Source organism: Spermophilus citellus, assembly GCF_964194105.1.
Source record: "Spermophilus citellus genome assembly, chromosome: 1".
NCBI lineage: Eukaryota > Metazoa > Chordata > Mammalia > Rodentia > Sciuridae > Spermophilus > Spermophilus citellus.
The window spans coordinates 148,196,291-148,211,054 of NC_138182.1; positions in this window are offsets into that span (position 1 = coordinate 148,196,291).

The window sequence follows — 14,764 nt, forward strand, 5'->3', positions numbered from 1 at the left end:
GTTGTGATTAGTATTCACTGAGTAAGGGAAGAGAAAATTCTTTTAAAACTTTGAAGCACTAATCAAAATTTCTGGTGCAGTATCATTTTAAACCTTCATTCACCATATAGAACAGCATCAATGTTTATAGCAGAAACTGCTAAAAAACAGTTTGCATTAATATGTTAACACAAGAAATATCAGTGTATCAGTCAATTTTCTTCTGTTACTGAAGAGTTTATAATACTGGTTTCTATTAGGAGAATACAATTTCAAGTTAAGGGAAATGACTTTTTTCATATATATATATTATCTTAATAAAGTTGTTATTGCATTGGGTTATTTGCATTGATTCAGGTTGCCTAGAATTTCCATTATGTAAATTTAGTTCCTATGAGAAATACTTTATATGGCAATTGCTTTTTCAATTTAAAAGTTTGTGTTATTTTAATACCCCTCCCCAAGCTTTATTTTTTTCTTTTATTAACTTTATTCTTCTGTATTTGTTACTTAAACAAACTTATATTAGAATAACCTGTTTGAATAACTCAGATCTTCTATTGATCGGGACAAGAGATTTGTCACCTAATTTATCTAGAGATTTAATAAATTTTTTGAGGTTCAGCTTACAAAGTTACTTGGCTAATTTTTGTCTGTAAAAAGATAATGAAGTGATGTAATATTAAACTCAAATACTGAAAATTAATTTTTCCCTTAGTCAAATGAGAAAGAAAAATCATGATGCAATTTTCCCCCAAGAGTAAGAAGATACATTACCTTCTAAACCTATTTATAATGAATCTCTGATTAATTTATTTTCTTATTGAATAAGCATTAGTAAAAATGATCTGAACTCATTCCTAGATGGAGGAAGGTATTCATTTTTGTAAATGGGTTACAGAATTTGTAAATAGAGAAGAACTTGAGCATTCCAATGGTTTCAGACTTATTTTAAACATCAGAACTTTTTTCTCCATTGAAACCTTTTTTCCCTCATTTTTAATTAAAGCATTATATTTGTACAACTTGATGGTATTTTTGTTACATGTTTGTAGATGCACACAATATAACAAAATAATTTGGCCAAAATTCCATTGAAATCTTATACTAAAGAAATGGAAGCAAAGAAGTTTATTGGTGATTCTTGAGCTTTAATGAAAAGACCTGAGAATCTTTGTTAAAATATGATTGTGATCTGATTTGGGGCCTGAGATTCTGCATTTTTAACCAGCTTGCAATGATGGCTGCTGCTACAGATCCATGGACTACACTTGAGCATCTAGGTGTGAGCTGATTGGTTCTGAACTTGGATGAACATTGGAATTGCCAGGTAGTTTTTAAAAGATTCTGATGCCTAATCCTTTCCTGCTCCTAGCTGGCTTCTGATATGATTAGTATGGTTGCATATTGGGTATCATCATATTAAAAGCTCTCCAGGATATTCTAATATGCAGCAAAGATTGAGAACAACTGCTCTAACCTAAAAATGTATGGTATGTGTGTGTGTGTGTGTGTGTGTGTGTGTGTGTGTGTGTATGTTTTGAACAGATGTCATAGATTCAGTCCGTCTTTCTTGGTATCTCTTTAAGCTATGATAAAAATGTGTTTAAAATCAGATTGTAACCAGAAATACCATTTGGTCAAGTTCTATTGGCTATAAAATACTATAAATACATTTGAAAACAGATTGTGTGTATAATTTCCATTATGCACTTCATTTGATTTAACAATATACCATGGTTTAAATACAGGATAGCACCATCTTTTTTTTTTGTGTGTGTGTGTGGTACTGCAGATTGAACCCACGGGCAGTCAACCACTGAGCCACATCCCCATGCCTTTTAAATATTTTATTTATATTTTATTTAGTTGCCTAGTGCCTCGCTAAGTTGCTGAGGCAGGCTTTGAACTTGCAATCCTCCTGCCTTGGCCTCCAGAACTGCTGGGATTTCAGGAGTGCACCAGGCTAGCACCATCATATTTGTAATATCATATTTGTAATATATTTTCTAGTTGTAGATTGATACAATCCCTTTATTTTATTTACTTATTTTTATGTGGTGCTGAGGATCAAATCCAGTGCCTAAAACATGCTAGGTGAGAACTCTACCACTGAGCCAAAACTCAAGCCTTAATTTTTAAATCTCATTATGTTAAGCATTTAGTTTCATTACTTTATTTTAATATTAAAATGAATAGGATGATGAATGATATTTGTAAAATGCTTTTGCACTTCTGTTCTCATTTCCTTCAAGTAGTTCGAATGCTAAAGGTAGGCTGTCCAACCTGGTGAGGAGTATTTAAATCACTGATATTGTTTAAAATTGCTTGGGCCTGGTGATAATGAAAAACAAACTGACTTTAGTCAGCTTTATTATTGCTGTAAATTCTCTAAACATAATGTACCTCCTAACTATTTATATCTTGGGAATATTGCTCCTTTCACCCTGCTTTTGGAATGAATTCTAAGCCACTATTATATAATGAATGATCACAATTATTATGTAGAATAATATAAACTTTCCTAGGGTTTTAGAAACACATTACCCTATCTGATGAAGAAAGTTATTTAATTAACATATCCAGCAAAGTATAAAAGTACACAAAATATGCTTATTTCAAACAATGGGTACTAGAATTTTTAAAATATTTAGCATCTGGCAAAATTTCCAATTTTTTCTTTCTTGAAAGAATTAATATTTGTTACATCTTTTATGTTTATATTTTATGTTTTCTTTTGTGGTTATCTAGTTATGTCCTTTGCTTGTTGGTCTAATGGCATCTATATTTTGTATTTATATAGAAAAAGAATTTATTAAAGCTATGAAATATGTTTTTTTCTCAGATATGAAAAAAGAAAATTCTCTCAATTTGTTTTTGCCATTTACCTTTGCTTAATTTTTTTTTAAACTACAGAAGTCTAAATGTTTATGTGGTTTGATTCATCAGTTTCTTCTGGAATTATGAAGGCCCTTGTTACACAAAGTAAACACAATTAGCGACTTAAATATTTAATGGAACTTTTTTGTGTTTTTATTTAGTTCTTCGAACATCTGAAATAATTTTGTTGCATATCCTTATGTGGAAAACAGGTTATTATTTTGTTCCCAAATGTTTAGTTGACAAAATAACCATTTATTGCTTTATCCATCTACCACTCAATTATTTAATCTCATATTTAATTACCTAATACATTAAAACAAATTCATGTATATTCCTAAATTCTCTATTTTCTTCTGTTTTCATCAACTTTCTCCGTTAATATTAACCCCATGAATATGTACAATTTTTATGTATCAGTCAAAAATAATAAGAGCTAAAGGAGAAAATGATGTATTTTAATTAGATTTAGAATATCTTTTATATGCAGCAACATATATTTTTGCTGACAACTTACGACATTTTCAATGATTATTCTTTCAGAAATGAAAAAATAGAAAGGAAACAAAACTTTTAGTCACCTTTATTTTTGTTGTAAATTCTCTACATACAATGTACCTCCTTACCATCTATAACCTGGGCATATTGCTTCTATCACTTTGTGAAATGAATTCACTAACTTCTACTAAATTTTCACAGTCATTAGATAGAAAGATATAGGCTTTTATATATATATATATATATATATATATATATATAATTTTCATTTAAATAATATTATTTTGTGATTTTTAGCTATAATCACTACATTTATGAATTAATACTTGCTGACACTAACATTCATACAACTAGTAGAATTTTCCTTTAAGAATATATTATACATAGTCATTTATTTAATTATTATTTTCTGGAATTCAGGAGAATCTCTTTTATTTGCATTAATTCATATTTATTCTCCTGTATTCTTAATTATGTTTATGGATATATGTATGTACAGACATAATATATAATATACAGATATAACAGGAACTTACAATTATTGTATTTAGTATTATTGTGTGTAAATATCTGTTGCTGCTACTTGGCCTATTCTAGCCTTGTAAAAAGAAATTAGGGATGTTCCTTTTTTTTTCCATTTCCTTGAAGTTATTCTAATATCCTAGTACCAAATCCATATAAAATATTATAAAATGTAAATCAAAGGATTTTAAGAATAAAATGAATAGCAAAAAGATAAGGAAATTGAGAGATCCATAGATCTCAATTTAATCTTAATTAAAATAATAATTTTAATAAGTATTAGAAGTATTAAAACTTGAAATATAATTAAAGTGAGTGGGTTGAATCACACTAACTTCAAATAACTTGTAATCTAGTTGGTGACATAAGTTGCCTACAAATGAAAGTTACAGGCAAAAACCAAAGAGAGTGTATGGTGAAAGATATTCAGGCATAATAGGAATTTAGAAACATTGAACTTATACATGTGTATTTTCATATTAGTTGGCATTCACAAAATAAATGTGCTTGTCCAGAGTTCATTATAAAATTAAGAAAAATGAGGATGTTCTTGGTTATCTCAGTTTGGTGAGATTTGGGGTTATATTACAAAGGAACAGGTGAGCATAGCTTCATCCTGGGGCTGTAGCAAGATACACCCATGTACGTGACATCGGCCCTTGGACCCAAGAAGGGTGGGGAAATCTCTGCCATATTTCTGCACTGAGCGCCTCAGCACCCGGCAGGGGAGTGTGACTCAGTCACATGTAAGGTTGGTCTCCCACATTATAACTTTGTATTAAAGAGGAATAATTTTTCACTTTATATTTTTCTAGTCTTTATTTCCCTGTGTGCACTCAGATACAAACACCAATTACTGCTGCCATTACAACCAAACACCTGCACACAAATTATAGATTCACAGTTATTTGATACTGAGTTTTAAAAATTTTTATTAATGCATTTATTTTCCTATTGCCTCTGATGTCTTTATATTTGTTCAGTTTTTCCTTATTATTTTCACATTTTGCCTAACAATACCTTTTGGGGGGGCATACTAGGGATTGAACTTAGTCAAAAATATAAGAAGGCTACATACCAGTACATACATCTGTGAAACTCCATACAGTTGATGTGGGGGGCAAGTATTAAGAGGAGAGAATAATTATCAGGAAATTGTAAGGTGAAATTTTCTAGAGCTCACTCAGAACTAATTGCTTGCATTTCTGTGACTTAGAGTGAAGAAATCTCATTGAAAACATGGTACATACAATAGAAATTATACAAGTATTATTCTTTATTAGTGGAACTGAAATAGCATTATGGCAAAGACTGAAGACTCATCCTTTAAAAGTTAAAAATGAAGATTTAAGAGGTTTAAACTGACTCACTAGTAACTTAATTAACTGCATGAAAAAATTTTATTACTCATTAAAAACACACTAATATGTAACACTTGATAATTTGAAATTTAAAATGTTTGAGATCCACTAAGAAGAATGAAACTGTGATCTTTAACCAGGAGAAAATTAGTCAATAGAAAAAGCAATGGCAGACGGGGAAGAATTGGTAGATCAGTACATTAAAAGAGGTATTAAAGTGTGTTCAATATACTCAGGATTTATATTAAAATATAAACCAAATGAAGTATCAAAATTTTAAAAAATCTTAAATGAAAATTTCACTGGATTTGTTTAATGGTAGATTGAAGAATATAATTTCAATGAACTTGAAGAAATAGCAAAAAAAATTACACAAAATGAAGCTCAGAGTATACACAGTCATCCGTGGGAGAGTATGAAGTAGTTTAACATGAATAATTGCAGTCCCATAAAAAGAAAGCTGAAAAAATGTATAAAAAGTAGAGGCTGAAGACTTTACAAATTTGGAAAATTATAAGACCACAAAAGAAAAAGATTTAATGAGTCCCCAGCAGGATAATTATAAGGAAGACTACACCAAAAGCATCATGACCAAATTTCAGAAAATCTCTGAAAAATAAAAAAAAAATCTTAAAATAAACTAAATTAAAAGGCATAATACCTACATAAATATAAAATAACTACCATACAATTCTTGTCAGAAGTTGAAAGAAGGCAAAAGAATGACAGCCTTGAAATGCTAAATGATAAAAAAGTAAAATCTGTCAATATCACCAAAATTGTCTTTCAAATATTAATGTAAAAAAAAAAAACCTGTTCAGGCAAAAGAATATAAGAGAAGAAAATGCTTTTACAATTATGCTAAGAAAATAAGAAGTGTGAAACTGGTAAATATGTGGTTAATTATTTTTAAAAAATGCATGGTCTCATCCTTTAATTTTGCTTAAAAGACCTTGATCCTTAAAAAAAAAAACCAACAATATATTATGGGGTTTATAATATATGTAACATATCAAAATCACAGAAGGTAGGAAAAAAGAAGAGCATGAAAGTATATGGTTTATACAGTATAAACAAATAAAATAAAGAATTGAAAGTAGTCTGTGACAGTTAAAGACTCTAGAGAAACTAATATGTAAAACAAAAAACAAAAGAAATGATATATTTAAATACAGAATTATATATCCATAAGCACATTATATGTCAATGATTCATATTCTCCTATTAAAAGATAGACTATAAGACTGAATTTAAATGAAAAACTCACTATTTGGTTTCTACAAAGAACAAAAATCACTACAATATGAACAAAATACCAATAGAAATACAAATAGCTAAAAAGTTGGAGGGGGAATGTATTTCATGCAAATACTAATTTTAAGAAAGCTGGCATGGCTAAATTGATATCAAAGTAGATTTCAGCATAAGGAATATTATCAGGAATAAAGATTGTAATTTCCTAAAGGGTTTGATTCATCAGGAAGACATAACCATCCAAAGTATGCATATATCTTACAATAGAGCTTCAAAATACATTAAGCCAAAATTGACTTAACTGAAGAGGAGAAATAGACAAATTCACAATTGTAATTAGAGATTCCAACACTTTTGTTTGGATATTCATAAGAGCTAGAATATTAATAGTGATATAAAAAATAATACAGTACATTTGAGTTAACCCAATTTAACTCACATTTATGCAACATTCTACCCAACAACAGTAAAAATGCATTCATTAGTGCACATTCAGCATTTACTATAGTAGACCACACAATAACAAAACAAATCTTATTAAATTTTAAATAATTTAATCATACAGATTATGTTCCCTAGAAATGGCAGAAAATAATTTCAGAAATAAATGATAGAAAGTTGTCTAGAAAATCTAAAAATCTTTGTAAATTTAGAAACTACTTACATAATTTATAGGTTAAAGTATATTTAAAAACAAAGTGGCAATTATTTATAATTAAATGAAAAGAAAAATACAACATATCAAAACTTAAATATAGCTCAAGCAATATTTAGACAGAAATTTTTATTTTTGTGTCAGTATATTGGAAAAGAGGAAATGCTACAAACCCATGAGTTAGTTTTAATTTTACAAAGCTAAAAAAGAACAAATTCAAAATAAATAGAAGCAAAGAAATAATGAAGGTAAGGTAATTCATAGGTAAGGAAGTGCTTATAGAGTAATGATTGCTCATACAAAGTCATCTAAGGTGGTAAAACTACTGGTATACTAGAAAATTATAGAGGCCAAAGGTATTAATCAAGAACATTTTTCTAAGTAAGAATCATATTATTTTTATTTTTCAATCTCTTGCAACACTTGGGTAAGTGTGTATACATAGTGCCAGCTCAATAGTGGCTATTTTTGTTTTGTTTTGTTTTTATTTAATTGATTTTATTTTTTTTTAAATACATGACAGAGGAATGCATTACAATTCTTATTACACATATAGAGTACATTTTTTCATATCTTTGTATATAAAGTATGTTCATGCCAATTCATGCCTTTATACATATACTTTTTTGCATTAAAATTCTTATTACACATATACACCACAATTTTTCATATCTCTGTTTGTATATAAAGTACGTTGACATTCAATTTGTGTCTTCATACATGTACTTTGGACAATGATGTTTATCACATTCCACCATCCTTGCTAATCCCCTGTCCCTCCCTTTCCCTCCCAACCCTCTTCCCTATCTAGAATTCATCTATTCCTCCCATGCTCCCCCTCCCTTCCCCACTATGAGTCAGCCTCCTTATATCAGAGAAAACATTCAGCATTTGTTTTTTTGGGATTGGCTAACTTCACTTAGTATTATCTTCTCCAACTGCATCCATTTACCTGCAAATGCCATGATTTTATTCTCTTTTATTGTTGAGTAAAATTCCATTGTGTATATATGCCACATTTTTTTATCCATTCATCTACTGAAAGGCATCTAGTTTGGCTCCACGTTTAGCTATTGTGAATTGTGCTGCTATAAACATTGATGTGGCTGTGTCTCTGTAGTATGCTCTTTTTAAGTCCTTTGGGTATAGTCTGAGGAGAGGGATAGCTGGGTCAAATGGTGGTTCCATTCCCAGATTTTCAAGGAATCTCCACACTGCTTTCTATATTGGCTGCACCAATTTGCAGTCCCACCATCAATGTATGAGTGTATCTTTTCCCCCACATCCTCACCAACACTTATTGTTGTTTACCTTCATAATAGCCTGCAAACTACTCTAAGATATCATCTCAATAGTAGCTATTGAATTGAATTGTGTTGAATCATTATGCAAGTCCTAATAATGCCATCTCTGAATCCATCAATTTTGGAAACATACTCAATATGGACCTCTTTCTTTGTTTAAAAATTTAAAAGCCAGGTTGGTTTTAGTCCAGTTGTTGTCTTGGCTGGAAACAGAGGTGCATTAGGCTTCACCAGTTCCTGCAGTCTTCTGCCTCATTCCCGCCCACTGAGTCCTGGCAGTATGGCCTATAAGCACATCTACTATGCAGACAAGTACTTCAACAAGCACTCTGAGCAATAGCATGTCATGTTACCCAGAGAACTTTCCAAACAAGTACCCCAAACTCATCGAATGTCTGAAGAGTAGTGGAGGACACTTGGTGTCCTCCGAGTCTAGGCTGGGTTCATTACATGATTGGATTCATTATATGAGCCAGATCCAGATATTCTTTTCTTTAGACGACCTCTTCCAAAAAACAAGAAAAATAAAGTATATTTGGGATCATGAATTAAATTTTTCACAAATTTAATGTATATGTGTATATAAGATAGTATTCAGGGAATACTTGAAAAATGTACAAATAATTCATCCATACTTGTTCACGAGCTGTATTCTTCACAGCAACAGAGTTCAGTTAAATGCAATTGCAAGTAGGTTATTATAAGGTGTTTAAGATAAAATTTCTTCTAGTCAGTTTTTCTCAATATAAGTGCCTTTTTGACATTACCTGTTACTTTTGTTAAATAGAGTTTGTATATTGCATTTAAAAAGAAGAATTCAAAAGCTAAATAGCTGATGGTGTGCTAAAAAAACCCATGTATTTTCAAGCCTAAAAGTTCAAATATTAGAATTAGTTTCTAAAAATGTTTCATTGGCTATATGTGTACTGAAATAATTTAAAATATGCACAGAAATATATCAGGTGTGGGACCATGAAAGCTCAAATTTGAAGGCTTGCAGTAACACATCTCTATGAGAAAAAGACATAGGTGAAGGTTGTTAATCAATAGCTTCTTATCTATGAATGAAAACAAGGCAGATGTTTCAAATGGAATGGTTTTCTTTATTATCTGGTTACAGCTATCCCATTGAAGAATGAATCATTTGAGCATTTTCCAAGTATAAGTTCATGTATCTTTGTCTGCTTCGAGCATGGAGCAGTCAGATGAGGGTTGTTATGGTTTAGATATGAGGTGTGTCCCCCTTACAGCTCATGTATAAGATAATGTGAGAATGTTCAGAGAAATGCCAAATGTCTGCTTTGATATAAAGAGAACAACTAAGAACAGAACAGGAAGGAAGAGCATGAGGAAAAGACTACAGTAAACAAAGACGAATGGGGGGAGAGAAACGGAGAGAGAAGGGAAAGCATATGGAAATGGTAGGAGACCTTCAATGACACATAAAATTATAAGAGGTTATGAGGGGCAAGGGGGAGGGAAAAAAGGGAGAGAATTGAACAATAGCAGGGGAGGTAGAGAGGGAAGATGGGAGGGGAGGGGAGGGGAGGGGGGATAGTAGGGGATAGGAAAGGTAGCAGAATACAACAGTCACTAATATGGCATTATGTAAAAATGTGAATATGTAACAGATGTGATTCTGCAATCTGTATTTGGGGCGAAAATGGGAGTTCAAAACACAATTTGAGTCAAATGTATGAAAGATAATATATCATGAGCTATGTAATGCTTTAAATAATCAATAAAAAAATTAAAAAAAAAGATTCTGAGAGGTATAATATAATCAGTGGGTTTATCCACTGATGGATTAGCTGACTGGTAAGTGTAGACAGAGTTGTGGCTAGAGAAAGTAGGTCAGTGGGGTTGTGCCTTTGGGGTTTATATTTTGTACCTGGTGAGCAGAGGTCTTTCTCTGCTTCCTGTATTATGTGTTCTGAGCTACTTTCCTCTGCCATGCCCCTCCGCTGTGATATTTTGCCTTACCTTGGGCCCAGAACTATGGCATTGGCCATCCATGGATTGAATCTATGAAAATGTGAGCCAAAATAAACTTTTTCTCCTCTAAGTTGCTTTTATTTGGTCTTTTGGTCACAGTGATAAGCAGGCTAACTACAAGAGGGGCAGTGAATGTGAGGGGAGAGAGAAGGTTATTTTTACGTGCTTTCATTCTGGTAATCAAAATTTTGAGTAGGGGGCTGGAATAGTGGCTCAGCGGTAGAGCGCTCGCCGAGGATGGGCACGACCCAGGTTCGATTCTCAGCACCACATAAAAAATAAAGGCATTGTGTTGTGTCCATCTACAAAAAAAAAAAAAAAAAGATTCTCTCTCTCTTTAAAATTTTTTTTTTTTTTTGAGTAGATGATGCTATTTTGCTTGGTGGTTGCAAAGGGCCCTCATGGTTCCTCAGCATAAGTGTCATTATGTAAAGTTGTTGCTAAATTTCCAGAATAGTTTTGCTCCTCTATCACATGGTTGCATAGACCTCTATTATTTTCATTAACTCATTGGATCTCTAATAGTCTGTTCAATGTTTGTATCTTTTGTTGTTGGTGGTGTTTGGAATATGTAGGTAGTCAACAAATGTTGAATGAATAATTGAGAAATATATGGAGTAAATGGAATAAACAATAATATTAGTAAGTTTCTTAAGTGAGTTCCCTTTTGGAGATCTTTTATCTTTATATCTAGCTTTGGTTTTGTTGGTCTTTCTTTGAAAGTTTATATTTTTAAATGTATTCTAAGAACTCATAGATGGGAATAGGAGTAACAATGACTTAATTATATTGCATTAATCTCAAAAAAGCAGCTTCTTTCTTCACATCTACCCTGTAACAAGCACAAACAATTAAAATAACTGAATAGAATTTGTAATCCAGATAACTTTTACATTTGAGTAAAGTTTCAAAGCTATTTTTCAGTATATCCTCCTCATATTTACAGCAATTACACTGAAATAAAACAACAATAATTTATAAGACAGCTTTTCAGTCAATTTTAGTATATTCGGCTCTTAGTAAATCCACCCATAAATTCTCTAAAAGAAGTTGGGCACAATAGCAATACCTGTAATCCCAATGACTCTGGAGACTAAGGATCAACATGGTTTTCCTTGGAAAAAGTTATATGAGTTTTTATAGTCATAAAAAAAGGATTTCAAATTGAAGTCCAGTATAAACCATTTAGTAAGAACCTATTTCAAATTAAAAAGGGGTGGGGATGCTACTCAGTTTTAGGGTACCACACAATCCCTATTACTGCAAAAAGAAAAACAAACAAACCCCCAAACCTTTAAATGAAGGCTTTAAGAATGAATTTGGAAATCTTTCATTATATCAAAGGAAAACAAAAGAAACTCAAATGTTCATCAATCATAGAGAGATTAGTTTTAAAAGGTCTTAATTATTTCAGTTTCTTCCTATAAATATTCATAATTCTCCCACAGTCCTGTTAACTACTTTCCAGTTGGATCCTTCTGCCTGATGTCATGGATGCTAATAGAAAGAACTCATGTGTTCCAAATCAGCAGAAACCTCATTCTTTAATCCAAGAATGGTAAAGAGAAAGCAGACCCAGAGGCAGGGCAAAAGGGGCTTCCTTCCTAGGTCAGGACATAGTCATCCAGTGTGGAGGAGAAAGAGGTGATGAGAGAGTGGAGCAGGCGCAGGTCCTCTTCTTTTTGCACTCTGCACCTTCTGTGCATGTTCCCTTTTGCACAAGAGACCCTCTAGTCATGTTGTGGATGTAACTGGTTTCAACTGTTTTTTTGCTGTTTGGTCTCCTGCTTTAGTTCCTGTTGAGCAAATGCCACTTGCAAGAGCAGGTATGACATGCAAAAATGGGAGAATGGTGTTGCTGGTGACTTTTCAGGGACTGTTTAGGTGACAGTAATACTCTGTGCAAGGGTTCAGTGAATTCTTTTCACCATAGAAAGATGTTAGTATCTTAGAGTAGTTTTGATTCGCATTTCTCTGTTTGCTAGAAATAATGAGCATTTTTTTCATATATTTGTTAATTGATTGTGTATCCTCTTCTGAGAAGTGTCTGTTCAGGTCCCTGTCCCATTTGTTGACTGGGTTATTTGTTTTTTCAGTGTTTAGCTTTTTGAGTTCTTTATATACCCTAGAAATTAGTGCTCTATCTGATATGTGAGGGGTAAAAATTTGCTCCCAGGATGTAGGCTCTCTGTTCATCTCACAAATTTGTTTCATTTGCTTAGAAGAAACTTTTTAGTTTGATTTCATCCCATTTATTGATTTTTGGTTTAAATTCTTGCACTATAGGAGTCTTATTAAGGAAGTTGGGGCCTAATCCCACATGATGAAGATAAACAACAATAAGTGTTGGCGAGGATGTGGTGAAAAGGCACACTCATACATTGCTGATGAGACAGCAAATTGGTGCAGCCAATATGGAAAGCAGTATGGAGATTCCTTGGAAATCTTGGAATGGAACCACCATTTGATGCAGCTATTCCTCTCCTCGGACTATAAACCCGAAGGATTTAAAAACAACATACTACAGGAACACAGCCACATCAATATTTATAGCAGCACATCTCAATAGCTAAACTGTGGAGCGAACTAGATGTCCTTCAGTGAATGAATGGATAAAAAAATGTTGCAAATATATATATATATATATATATATAAATAATGGAATTTTACTCAGCATTAAAATGAATAAGATCATGGCATTTGCAGGTAAATGGATGCAGTTGGAGAAGATAATGCTAAGTGAAGTTAGCCAATCCCCCCAAAACAAATGTTCTCTTTGATATAAGGAGAATTATTCATAGTGGGGTAGGGAGGGAGAGCATGGGAGGATTAGATGAATTCAAGATTAGGTAAGAGGGGGAAAGAGAAAGCGAGGGGGCAGGGGATTAGCAAGGATGGTGGAATGTGATGGATATCATTATACAAAGTACATGTATGAAGACTTGAAGTGGATGTCAACATACTTTATGTACAAAACAGAGATATGAAAAATTGTAGCATATATGTGTATTAAGAATTATAATGCAAAAACCTCAAATACATGTATAAAGGCATGAATTGGCATGAACATACTTTATATGCAGAAATATGAAAAATTGCGCTCTATATTGTATGATAAGAATTGTAATGTATTACACTGCTGTCATGTATTTAAAAATATTATCAATAAAAGATAAAAAAGGAAAGACATTGTGAGTAGAAGATATTCTGTGATTGTGGAACATGAAACAATTTTTTTTTTTTTTTTACTTCCTAAGTAATTAATGCCTGGTCTATAGAGTAAAATTCTCAGGTTTCTTTGTTGCCTTGGGTGTATTGATGGAAAATAACAGATCTACTTTTGAAGAAATGCAAAATGGTTTGTTCTGAGCCAATTGTAAGTGAACATAGCCAGGGAACATGGATTCAATTTACTTGGACCAACATGGTTTTCCTTGGAAAAAGTTACATGAACTTTTATAGTCATAAAAAATGTAGGTGAGTTTATAAAGTAGGCAGACTACAAAGAGGCAGGGAATCTCAAATACACATGTTATCTTTAACAAGACAACAAATATTTTACAGGATTCATACTTTATCATATTTTTAGCTTTAGGTTTAGTAGAGGACAAAAGTCTACAAAACTTGGTATAGATTACAAGATTTTTACCTAGTAGTCAGAAGATTCTAGGCCAGATACAGAGGCTAATAGTAGGTAGTTATTAAAAGGGACTTTCCTAAGATAGCCCAGGCTAACTTTGGTTCTTGATCTGCAACAATCCATCTCTGGACAGTAATCACTGATGTTTAGTCATCCAAAGTCAAATTGTCTGTTAGCTCTTGAATATAGATGGATCTTCTTCAGTTCACAGGTACATATAGTATCTTTACAATTTTCAAAAGGAGACTGTGGGTGTTAGCAATATATACATTCTCTCTCTGACTCTCTCTCTCTGTCTCTCTCTCTCTCTCTCTCTCTCTCTCTCTCTATATATATATATATATATATATATATATATATATATATAACTGCATAGGGATATATATATATAACTGTATATATATAACTGTATAGGGAGATATATATATATATATATATATATATATAGAGAGAGAGAGAGAGAGAGAGAGAGAGAGAGAATAAGTCTCACAGGCTTGAGGAGATAGAAGCGATTTTCTGTTGCAGTTCTGATTCATGACTTGTATGACATACTCAACGAGAGGTACAACAGACACCTAATTTTCATATGTGGTTAATTGCAGGTCAAACATTAGAAAGTTTTGGGTAGTCTTTGGCATCTGTCATTTTTTACCAGTCAAATTTTGCATTAAATCAC